The following is a 13,653-nucleotide window of genomic DNA, read 5'->3' on the forward strand; positions in this document are numbered from 1 at the left end:
TGCCTCCATGATGGCCCTGAACATAGACTGGTTTTCAGCTACTGACACACTAACCTCAAATGGGAAGTCAGTAAACATATTACTATGAGCACTGGTACCAACCCACCTGTGTGGACACTCCTGCTAACAACTCCTAGGGGCAGGCTCAGGTATATCTTTACTGGGGGCCAACACACTTTCCTTATCTAGAGTGTCACTGCCAGTCTGCCCACTGTCAGATGGTAGTGTGTCCTGGGTATATGCAGTAATAGAGAATGTGTCCATAGCCTGAGGAGGAAATATGAGGGTTCTCTGCATCCCTGACTGTGCCATCTCATCCAAACCATCATCATCATTATCAGAAATTATTGATCCTATAACCTCAGATAAGGGTAGACCCACAGTGCTGGTGGCAGTCATGGGTTCACCTTGAATGCATCAAAAGAAAATATATCCAGTGTGAGTAAGACCCAGCACCAAAACAACACATGCAACTAATGTCATTGCAGCTATAAACATATATGATTTTGAGGTATAACCATGCACATATCTTGTGCAGCTGGATGCTGCACTTGGATGAAAGACACACCTATAAGACAAAAGTGATGTAGGTAAAACTGTGATGTGACTGACAGGTAAAACAGGACCAGATAGTTATAGTCCGAGTACATACCTAAGGCATCATCAGTGGAAATGCTCCTAGTCCTATCCATCTATACCCCAGTATCCAGCTCCATAATGCAAAACTCTGTGGAAATACTACTGCTGTTAAGTTAGCCAAGAATTCCTCCATCTCCATAAGGGGTGGTTCAGTAGATGACCCACCACCTGTCACCCTTTGTACTTGTGCCATTGTCTGCACTCTCTGAAAGGCCTTATGGATCATATCAGTCACTTGGTAGCTGAACATGTCATTATTTCTTTCCTGACCAGCAGTGACACTGGTGACAACTTCACATCAAGCATGGTCATGGAAGAGCCAGTCATTTGAAGGGGAAACAACAATCTGGCATGGAGATATAAGCCCTCTAGTACCACCTCATTTTCTGCCTCTGTAAGCTTAGGCTTGCAGGTGTATGTGGACTTCTGTGCCAGTTTGTTGGTATAGCTCTTTTGGTAAGAAAAGCACTGGACTTAACAGGTGTGGTCTCATGTGGCTGTTACAAATCCCAATAAGCATACTATAATAATTGTCCATCTGCTATAGTTTAGTAGGGCTGGACAGTAAAATACATATACAAAATAATCTTGTACCTGATTGTCAGGCTTTTTGTGTCTTAAGCAGAATCTCTTTCCCCCACCACAAAAATGGCAGCACATAACTGCAAGTCAACAAACACATAACTTAACAAGCACAATCATCATTTGCTGCAACCTTGATAAAAATTCTTAAGCTACAATCACATATGACTATGGTATACATTACAATGCTGTATGAAGCACATTAATGTTGATATAACACACACTAACATGACTGCATTCTGCTACAACCAGTAGACTTGCAATGTACCCTATTAGAGAGTTATGGGCAATGCATGATGATGCACTGAGAAAACTGAACCAGAGTTCTAAGCCTTACAGTAAATAGCACAAAAAAACTATTTGCTTGTACATATACGTAGGTCTAAAAAGAAAGACATACCTTATTGAAGCAGATAGCAGTATTATGTAAAAACTATTGCTAGCATTAGGAGACCTCTGCATTTAAACTAAGTTTTCATCTTCCATAGTATAATCATGATCTGTACCTCCAGCCACATTTTTATCCTGTAGAGTACCCCCTCTGGGGCATGATGAGCATGCCAGTTAGGGGTCATCTCATTTTTCTTTCTGAATCATTCATTCAGTTTGTGAGATGAATAAACTTGGTAAACATTATGATGAGTCTTATACGATGCTGTGCACATGTTTGAGCAACTGCAGTAAAGTACGGACACTTGTGGGGATTCCAGATTACAGCAGTTGAGAAAAGTCATACTGATACCTCTGATGTATACCTTGTTATGAGTAATGTTTCTCAGTTTAAGTTTTAAAGAATCAAATACTCCTCACATTTTCCACACTAAAATGTTCTGTTACAGATTTAAGCCTTAGCAATTTTTAAATGATAACCATGGTGAATTACACTGAATAATATCAATTAATTCAAAGAACATTTTATAGCTGTAACATAACACATGCTAACCTTGCCATGAGCATCCTAATTAAAGTTGTTGGCAGGCTATTAGTAAGTGTTCTACATGTTGTCCATTTGTTCATCATTATGAAAGGTGGTGTCCCACATTCTACACATGGAAGGTTAAGATCAGTGATCTTGCTCTCTTTAACCATCTGATGATAGAGTTGCTGTTGGGCATTTATTTTCAGCAGTAAAGAGAGGGATGGAGGACTGCCATGTTTCACCTTTTAAAGTGCTATTGGAACCATAATAATACATCATCTAGTTTATAACAGCAATACAAGGTCATATATGCTGCATCAGCAGAACAAAAATCTAGCACTTCTTTTTACACATAAAAAAAATATATTTTATACCTGCTTTGGTTGCAATATGAGCATTTGCTACCCAATAATTACTGTTGTATTGAACTTAGTGAACATTTTTGATTTTCCTGATGCTCAGCAGCTGAGGAACACTGAAATGGTAATTGCGTACTGCACTTAAATAACATATTCAATAACTTACAGTACATTTTATACTGAATCCGGCACATTCTGCTGTGTTGCATTGACTTAGGGATATGGCCCCCTAAAGTAAGATGATGACATATTTGTTCTCATTTAATGCAGTACTCTAAATGAGTTTTCAAAATTAAAATGAACTCAATTAAAATCTAAGATGCAGCTTTGCCATTGTAAAAGTGATAACAACATAACAGCTTTAAAATTCAATGAGAATGTGATGCACAGTTTGAAGTTACAGACCTTTGCAAAATGACAGCAAAACTGCTGAAAACATTTAGTATTAGGGGTATGACATCTGAAAAATAATAAGTAATAAAAGTGTTAATCTAAAGTGCATTTGTCACTTTTGGAAGCATCTTTGTTTAGCAATTAATTTCATTTCCATCTGTACTTGTCATGGAAAAACTGGCAGTGTTTTTGCAAAAAAAATGAAGATTATAGTGTAGTGTTTGATTTTTTCATTGTTTTATCAGATTTTCTTTATAATTACACCTATACAGTTATGTCATGATTACTATTAGAGAATGATTTACATAAAACTACTAAGCAAAACAAGTTAATTCTTCAGCAAAACAGCTTCTTATTTACATTGAGGTTTCACTACAATGTGATCATATGTGCTAATTTTCAGTGGGAGGCATTCCTCTTGGTAGAACTAGTTGTCAACTTGTATTTCTTAGAAATGCAAAACTGCTACTCGTGCAATTAGCATGCAAATACATTAGCCTTTGCATTAGTTTAGGCAGCAAGGCATTGTGGTTCAGTCATTCGTGATGTCATGGCACAAATTTTCAACTCTAAGTAAAAAAAAATCAGTGAGACATCCTTATCAACAAAATAAAAAGTAGAAGTAACACACTCTTTGCAGTAAAACTAAATTATCTATTTTTTTAAACACCTGTATTAAACTATCACTTAAGACATAGACAGACATGCATTAATAGAAAGGAAAAGAAAATGTTTGTTTTGATTTAAATGCATTGCACATTACATATACGTTTCTTTCTTTATAGCACCTGTCACTCAGGCAAAAGTTATTTAAATTGATCAATTCCTGCCTTCCCTTAAATCTCACTCCTCCTTCTAATCATTCTTCTGTGTATGTTGTTCCCACAAATTCCATCAGTTTCAAAGTGATTTGCTCCTTCCCTTTTCTAAACAGAAAAATGGGAGGACATATGTATGCCACCCTAGCATGCAACAATGCCCAGAAAGTTTAGGATTTTTGATTGGAAGTGCTTGCATAGGTAATTTTATACCCCAAGCAGACTTCAAAAACTGTTATTATTGCATATGGTAAGGAAGCCATATTCACTACAGCTCCAAAGGTCTGTTACTTCAATTTGTTCAGAACAGGACCAATACTGATTAATTATTATAGCTTCCTAAATGTAACTGTCACACTTCAAGTCACTGTGTAGCACAATTGCCAGATTTTTGTCCTCCACATGGAATGTCCACCGAATATAAATATTGTAGTTCTGCTGGTACATGCAATGAATTCATATCATTTTCTGAACCATGCTTGCCATCATATTTTCCTTTATCCACAAATGTTTTAAAATAATCTTTAGTGAATTTTGTTTTAAAATGATTCATGCATTGTTTTATTAAATATTTTATGACACAGAACCTTATCATTTGTGGATTTGTTGCAGCTTTACTGCTAGTTTAACACACTTTACAGATGAATTTTATTTATTTATTTAATTAATTAATTAGTTATGAATTGCTACATTGTATTGTTCATTCTTGCAATTATTATTACCTTGAATTAATGCAGGATAAACACTGGTGTATTGTTTTACTGCTAAGATATAGCAAAGATTCCTTCTTTAAATTTTATAGTATTTTGTTGTACTAGTTCCCATTGCTGTAAAAGTGTTGGGGCAGGATTCATGAAGGCTTGCACGGAGTGTAAGAGACATGTAAGACTCCATGCAAGCCTCGCGATCCAGGAACAGCCTGAAACTCCGTGTAAGAGACCAGCTAAAACGTCTCTTACACGGACTGGGCGTGGATATGCTAAATACCTCACTTGCAGCCAAAAGGCATGCAAATGAGGTAGAGTAGCGATCCAAGAAACAGAAAGCAGCCCGTGTGAGAGCCGTTTTAGCTGCAGAAATGTACTCAGTTGACAACTGAGTACGTTTCTGCAAAAATCACAATGGAGCCATGTCAGCTCCAAATAAAGGGTGCATATGTGTCAGGCAGCATGCCAATGGCCAAATATGTGGCCATTGGCAAGGTACCCCGATGCAAATATGATAACATTTTTTTTTTCAGCGATCGCCAATGTTTAAATGCAGCGCAGCCCTGCGCAAACGGGCTGCGCTGTATAAAACATAAAAATGAAGGTTATAAACCCACAAATGTGGATTTTATGCAATACATGGATTTACAATGCAGGGACCAGCAGACCAAAAACAGCATGGCCACCGTTTAGTGGTTGCTAAGGGGGGAAGCTGAGTCTAAGACATGTAACTAAGCATTAGTAGGCAATCTGATGTAAATGAGGGTTAGGATACTGAATCCCACTGTCACATAGCAAATGAGCACATTCTGAGTAGTGTAAGAGATACATAAGGGGGAGGAATTGAGTAGGAGATAGGTGACATCACAGGGGGGAATGGTAGAAAGAAATGCAGTTCATTGGAGGTCAGTGTTACATGACAGATGTCAGAAACAGATCATGGAAAGAGGAGTGCCACAAGATAAGCATGGGAAAGTCAAGAAATGGAAGGTGTACACTGTTACTTACACCAAAGTTTCTTGCTGGGCGTGCATGTGCACGTGTGCATGCCATGAGGCGCGGGTAGGACAGTGTGTGCGTGATTAAGGCAGACTGAGCTTGTGGGAGCATGTTGGTAGACTTTGAAGACTGTTTATGCTAGTGTGTGCGCGTGTAGGGCAGACTGAGCATGTGGGAGCCTGTTGGCAGACTTGTAACACTGTTTGCGCTGGTGTGCACACATTTTAACCCGAATAAGCAGATTCTGAACTGTGTAAGCATGTGTGTGTGTGTGTGTAAGCCACTGTGAGCATGTTTTTGCTGGTATGCACGTAGCTCCCCCCTGAGGAAACATAAAGGAAAAAGGAAGCAACAGAATTAGTAGGAAGCTAGCAGGGAATACTGCTGGAGCTAGCAGGTGAAAACAATTAGAAGCAGGCAATTACACAGGCAGAATAGTAGTTCAGCCAAGCACTTAAAACTCTGCAAACAGCAGTGCAGGATGTATCTCACAAGAGACACTGCAAGACAGGAGTAAGTTATTAGAAGTGAAAACTGAAAAAGCTGAACTCAGAGCAGAAATGCTAGGGGCTGCCATAGCTGTTATAAGGAGACATAGGCGACTTGCTGAGGGTGGTGACAATGCAGATGGTGCCAGACAACCCACAGTGAGGAGACGGAGAAGAGTGTACAGGCTCAGGGTCACCTACCCATGGGTTACATGAGCTGGAGATAGTAGAGCGCTATAGAGTGGACAGAGACCTCCTGCAGCAAATTGTCGAGCTGTGCAGGCCACGCCTCACACACAGAACAAACAGAGGGGAACCCATCCCAGTGGAAACCAAGGTATGTGTTGGCCTAAGAATACTAGCAACAGGTACCTTCCAGAGACCAACTGGTGATATGATGGGGATATCACAGGCATCAGCCTCCAGGGTACTGCACCAGTTCCTGGATGCCATGTCAGCACATGTCGGTGATCATGTATATTTCCCCAATGTCCGTGAGGTACTGGCCAGCAATATGCGTCTCTTCCAGCAAATAGCAGAATACCCTGAGGTAGTGGGTGCAATAGACTGCACGCACATACGCATCAAAGCACCAGCCTGTGAGCGGGGTAGGGCCTACATTAATCGCAAGGGCTTCCCCTCCATCAATTGCCAGGTCATGTGTGATGCCCAGGGCATAATAATGAATGTGTGTGCTGGCTGCCCTGGGAGCTACCATGATTCCCACATCTGGCATTTGACGCAGCTGTACCAGGCATTTGCCAATGGGGACATCCCACACGGACACCTAGTGGGGGATGCAGGTTATGCACTGGAGCCATGGCTGATGACACCCATCAGAAACGCACACACACCTGAACAGGAACGCCATAATGAGGCACACGCACAAACACGTAATGTAATAGAGCATGTGTTTGGGCTGCTCAAGTCACGGTTCCGGTGTCTGGACACATCTGGTGGAGCCTTGCAGTACTAACCAACTACATGTACCCAAATTGTCATGGTATGTGCTATGCTACATAATATGATCTTGCGAAAACAGCTGCAGCAGGACCAGCCTAGGGCCAGGCCAAACAGCCCCCACCATTGCCAAGGCCATCACAGGCAGAGCGTGACTCGGAGGAGGAACAACCTGAGCCTGCTCCATTAGGCAGAAGGAGGCATGCCCAGTATGTCCTGGCCTTGGCAAAGAGACAACGCATAGCACATACACTGGCTCAGTAGGAACCCTGGGAATGATACCCCTCTCTGACTCACTCATATAATAACATGGATGCCTAAAATGACATAACCTGCTCTCAAACATGTACAGGGAGTGTAATATGCGCATCCAACAGAGGCAACCCTGCAGCACCACCTGAGGCATGAATGCCATGTGTTAAGTAATGTAATACCATGTACTATATGCACACTTGAGGACCCTGACTAACATCCACCCTCACCAAGCATGAAGCCACAATATGACGATGGGATGATCAATTGCAAGAATTGGCTGAAGTAATGCAGTAAGTCAAAGGGGAGCCAATGTGTGCCAGCCTGGGATGACATGCTGAGCATGACATGATGCACCACCTGCTAGGGGTGGTGTGCACCTATCAGTCCAGGCCTCATGGATACTGGCAAAGGCTATCAGTACCCACAGCGTGCCCTGAATAGGTAAGGCTCAAAACACAAACCTACCTCCATAGGTACCACAAGGGATAAGAACCTAGATGTAATGCTACCCAATGCCAGAAGTCTAAACAGCAAGATGCGTGCAGTGTAAACGCACCCAGTATGGAGAATGTTGATAACTGTCCTGTAACAGAAAACTGGGTCAAGGCTCACAACAGCACCCTAACACGACCAGGTTACACACCATACTGTGCTGTACAGTCTCAAAACATGGAACAAGCTACAAAAGGAGGGTGACTAGCAATAATTGTCAAGGATAACCACATCCCCATGTTGGTACCACAACAAGAAGCAGCATGGACTAGCCATGGTCAAGTAACAGTGGCTAAAACCGCTTCCCAGTATATAGCCTGCCATAGACGACCGTCCTAACACCAGGAACTGCACCTGGCCTATGTTGGAATACATGAATATATCAAGCCCCCCAAACTAAATTATATTGGTTGACTGAAAATACCCAGACATACACTGGGAGCATTATACTAGAAACAACACTGTAGGAGAAAAGTTCCTAGAATCCATAAACCAAAATGCCCAGGAACAACGTACCACTCCCACAAGAGGGGTAAGCATACTGGATGTGACAATCAGCAACATGGGTACTGGATGGCAAGATGAGAAGTGTATCCCTCACTGGTAAGACCAGACTATAGAGTAATCACACCGGATATACACATCCTGACCACAGTCCCTGGACAGAAATCCACAGTGAAAAACATGTGTAAAGCATAAGTTGCACCCCTCCAAACTGATGTGGAATCCATTAAAGGCCCTGTGCATGTGCAAAATATGGGACACACCACACAACCTGTTATACAGGCATTCCATAAACACAGCCAGGAATGCTAGGATTATGCAATCACAAATAACAACAAGACACAATGCCATACACGCAGGCATCTGGCATGCTGGACTCCAGCCATTACCAAACCATGCAAGAGAATGAGGAAGCTACTACATGATAGAGCAAACATAAAAAGGGAAGTAATCACTGATCAGTAGTATGTCAATAAAATATGTCCACACATACAATCCACTAAGGCCAGCTACAACAAGTAGAAACTGTGAATCCTGAGGCAATGTTACACCTGCCCCAAGTACACAGACAACCCTCAACACCCCCCAATAAATACAAATATATGTCAGAGATGCAACCATTTATCCAAACTGGAGGCTGAGCTCCCTCAACTCAGTACTGTCAAAACTAGTCAGGAGGAGAAGGTAACCACACACACCACAAACCCAGTCCCACATAGACCTATCACAGCTGTAAACCTAACACATAAACACAGAAAAACATTCCCATAGGTCCTAATTTCAAACACACCACACCAACAGAGGCCTCCAAAGCAGACCCCCAAGTAACCACAACCTCCAAACATAGCACATGCAACACATAGTACACAAAGCTGGTGTGCCAAACAGTCACAGGCCAGAAGGACAAACTACATGCCTGATATATTTGTAATAGGTGACTCTATAGGCAGACACATTGCTGTTCCACTCACCAGACTGAACAAGGGAAAGGGTACAGTAAGCTGCCTGTAGGCTGCTACAATATGCCACATAACACAAGTACGCAGGTCACCCCAAAGCAAGTAGAAATATGATGCAGTCATTGTCCATACTGGTGTGAATGACCTGAGATGTACCTCCCTGGACTACATGAAAAGAGACATGGATGAGCTCTCTGAGTATGTACTCCAAGCTGGTATGACACTGTCCGTTTGCAGCATCCTACCCTCACCAAGAATGATTCCACAGTACAAACACAGAATGATCAGCATTAACAAGTGGCACAATTACAGCTGTCAGTCCAAGAGGATCTAATGTCTGTCTGCTTGAGAAGTCATGCATGACAAGCCATGCTGCTGTTCCAGGGATGGCTTGCACCTGTTACCCCTGGGCATCTGGATATTGGATAAGGCTTTTGCCACCTCCATAGAGCCGTACGTAGGCAAGGCTGAAAAGACTAACCCACCACCCTAGAAAACATAAGTGCTAAGAAACATAAGGGTAATGCTGACCAATTCCAGATGTGTAAACTGCAATATGCATGCTCCTGAGGCCCTCCCCAGTATGGAGAACATCGATGTCTGTGCAGTGACAGAAACCTACTGCAAGCCTACTAACAGCACACCAGCACTACCAGGTTATACCTCATATCATGCGTTATGGCCCCAAAACCTGGACCAAAACATAAAAGGAGGGGGAGTATTCATATGCAGCGCAGACACCCATATGTCCAGGTAACTGACATTGCACGAAGCATCAGAGACCACCAATGTGCACCTAACTGTAGTCAAAACTGCTGTACAGTCTGTAGCATGTTACAGACCACACACTCACACACAGGAACCCCACCCAGACGTCCTGAAGACACTGGACAGTATGAATGTCCCACCAAATACCAAACAAGGTACTCACAAATTACCACATAGGTGGTAAACCATTATGTATGCAAGGAGTAATCAGGGACCTAGGGACACATGTGGACAGTAACCTGTTATGTGACACTCACATTGGCAATGTGGCTAGGAAGACTGTCTATATTGGACACCGTAACATGAAAGGATTCACATCTACGTCAACAGAGGTCATTGTGCCCCTGTACTGTTCTGTTATCAGACGCATAATCTAGTACAATGCCTCATTTGGGATGTACCTTACCTGACACCTGCAGTGGTTAGAAAGACCTGAAAGGTACCTCACCAAGAGGATAAAGGGTCTCAAATGTATGCCATATGCTGCCTGTCTGTAGACACCACAGCTGAATGCAGTCACATACTGCCTACACATAGGCATTGTATGTCTGTTGTACAAGGCCATGTCCAACACAGGAGTAATGGGCATGCTCCACCACAGAAAAACCAAAGCCATTGGAGCTGTGAGAGTGACAGATGTCAACCCCAACACATAATGAAATAGGATGTGCTGGAGGGACAGATACATAACCCAGAGGCTCCCCACACCCTGGAACAGGATCCCACTCCATGTTAGGCAGAGCACTTCACTGACACTCCTCAACAGGAATATTGCCAAGTGGATGGATGATCGTAGATGTACACTGGGGGTCTTCACTGTGTCACGTCCAGACAGAGGCACAGTAAAGTAAATCATAAATGGCCATAATATTCACATAGCAAGTGGTAGCGAAAGACACACACACCCTGGCTAGGCTTACAAATGCCCTAGGGTGGATAGCCTAGTATGAACCTATGAACCTATGAAGATACAAATTGTACAGGACACTAAGGATAATCCCAAGGCTTACTCAACTGATGGTAGGAACCGTGTTGGGAATTCACAGATATGCTCTGAATCACACAAATATTACAAACAACATACCAAACACACACACATATTGCCAACATACAACCTGACAGGTGCAGTGCAACCCCTCCCCCCAAAATGCAAAATATCTATCCCAGCAGACTGCTGGCCCCCTGACATTGCAGATGCTGAGGTAACAGCCAGCATCTACAAAGCAAAACACACAGCAGCAATGGTATGAGATGGTGTCCTGGGCTGAGTCCAACATGGACTCCAAGAAGAATGGAATGCCAAATCACACTACTGCTCAATGTCAGCCTTACCACAGGATATGTACCCAAAGAGCAGTGTACAACAACAGTGGTCCTTCTCAACAAAGGTGTTGCCTGAATGGATACTGCAAACTACCACCCCAGAATCCTGACAAGCTTGGTCTACACAGCTATGGAAAGGATCAGCATGTACCGCAGACATAAAGATATCGGGGACCTACTGACACCGGACCCTACCCAGTGTGGCTGTCATAAGTGCAGATCCTGCCCCTAAACATGTTTGACCCATTTGGAACAGTCATTAAGGTCATTGATGAGGGCAATGTGGTCCACACAATGTAGCTGGACCTTGCAAATGCTTCCAGACAATACCCTACGTGTTCAGTATAGATATGTTCACCAGCTTAAATATAAACCTCTATGTCAGTAGAGGGGATACAAACCAGACCAAGGACAGAACTGACATGGTCAGACATGCTGCAGCCATGTCAGACTACAAACCAGATATAAGTGGCATCCCACAAGGCTTTGTCCTGGGACCTCCCTCGTTTCGTATATATGTCCCATAGGTACAGGCCAACATGGAAGGACTGTGACTGAACATGTATGCAGAGGACTACAAACTGCACACCATATCTGACCCCCAGCTGACACAAGCATCCCACAAAAGGGCCACATAGAAGCAGACAACTGGTGCCATAGCCATGTCAGCAAGCTAATTGCAGAAAAGTGTATAGTCAACCCCCGTGGATATACAGTAAGTACCCACCAATTACCACACATGTGTTAACCCATTACGTACCTAACATGTAATGAGAGACCTGGGGACACAAGGTGATAGATATCCTGCATTGGACAAACATGTGACTGTAGTGTTCAGAGAAACATACCATATACCCACCTAATCATGAAGGTTGTCAGATCTAGATAAGGGGAGGTCATTGTGGCTCTGCAGTCATCCTTCATCAGCGTTAGAATTGACTACAATAGCCCCTGTGGGATGTACCTCAGCAGACACCTCCATCAACTGTAAAGTCCCCAACAGTACCTCACCTGGAGTAGCAAAGAGCTTGAACAGATGCCATGTGTTGCCTGATTAAACAAACTGCAGCTCCACACACTGCCATACTGCCCACCCAGAAGCAAGCTGTGCCTGATGTATAAAGCCATGTCCAACCTGGAATCAATGAACATGCTGCACCTTGTACAATCTGATTGGCAGTGAGCTATGCACATGAGAGACCTGAAACCCAGCACTGACATACATAGGACAAGCTGTACTGAATCCATAACACAGAAGCCATCCCCACTCTTGAGTAAACTCCCAGTACAGGTTAGCCAGATAGTCACCCATCGACACTCCTCAAGAGGAATCTTGATGAGTGGATGGGAGATGCTAGATTTACCCTGGGTATCACTGTTATGGCACAGGTGGACGGAGGCACAGTATACTAACCATGACATATGTCATGGCAAACTCCAGTTACAATGTGTGTCGAAGGACAAACACACTCTCTGACTAGCATTAGAAATGGCCTAGGGCACATCGCTAGTGTTTGCCAATGTCCACCTACATTGTGGAATACACTACCAATGTTGGACAAGCCTTGTTTAGGTAGTCCATATCTGAACATAATGCAACATGGTCATATGTGCACAACTGGCCCCTAAACAGTCTGTTATGCTCACTATGAAGATTTAAAGCAGTGATAGGACTAAAGCCCAGGATACTGTCCACCACAGTGAAAGTACTGAACCAGTACACTATATGGTACTACAGTGTTAGGTCAGTATGAAAAGATGTTGACAACTGTATGCACAGTATCCCATGCAAACCCTGCAGGCACAGTATAACCCCTGTTGTGTTCAGACTCGAAGCAGTTGGCCAGTAAGTACACAACATGACACCCAACACACAACCATGAACGTGAGATATTGTTGAAGTTCACACTCATCCAAATATGTGGTGGACTGCAGAGTTCAACATATGGAAAGCTCACACTGGGCATGCTCGCACACTTTGATAAATGAGACATATGTCAGACAACATGCCATGGAAAGGCTGAACTGGGCATGCTCACACACTTAGGCCATATCTCCATTTAGCAGTTGGCCACACATATCTGGTATTTGTACGTATCATTCCAGGAACCAACCACATTTCAGCAATCTGCCCAGTGCACATTGTTAAATGACTACAGAGACATAAGTGATATAGTGGATCCCCCTCATATTCAAACATCTTCCACAGATACACAAGTTGTTCATAGAAACAGGGAATGCTATGGCAATAAAGACCTGCAAACATTCTATCAGCAACAAATATTGTGCATCTGACAATTAAACATATGGGTGTAGAGGTCAATACTAGGCTGTTTGCCCTAGGGAATGACAGCTTAGCCAGAGTGTGCTTGGCATCTGCATCCCCAGTACAGTAGGCTACTGTGCCACTGTAAAGTAGGTCACATAAGGCATCGTGTGAGGCTAGTGTGCTGTGCCTCTGTCAAGCAGGGACACAGTGGAGATCCCA

Source organism: Protopterus annectens, chromosome 5.part0, assembly GCF_019279795.1.
Source record: "Protopterus annectens isolate FY-2018-M chromosome 5.part0, PAN1.0, whole genome shotgun sequence".
In the NCBI taxonomy this organism is placed as follows: Eukaryota; Metazoa; Chordata; order Ceratodontiformes; family Protopteridae; genus Protopterus; species Protopterus annectens.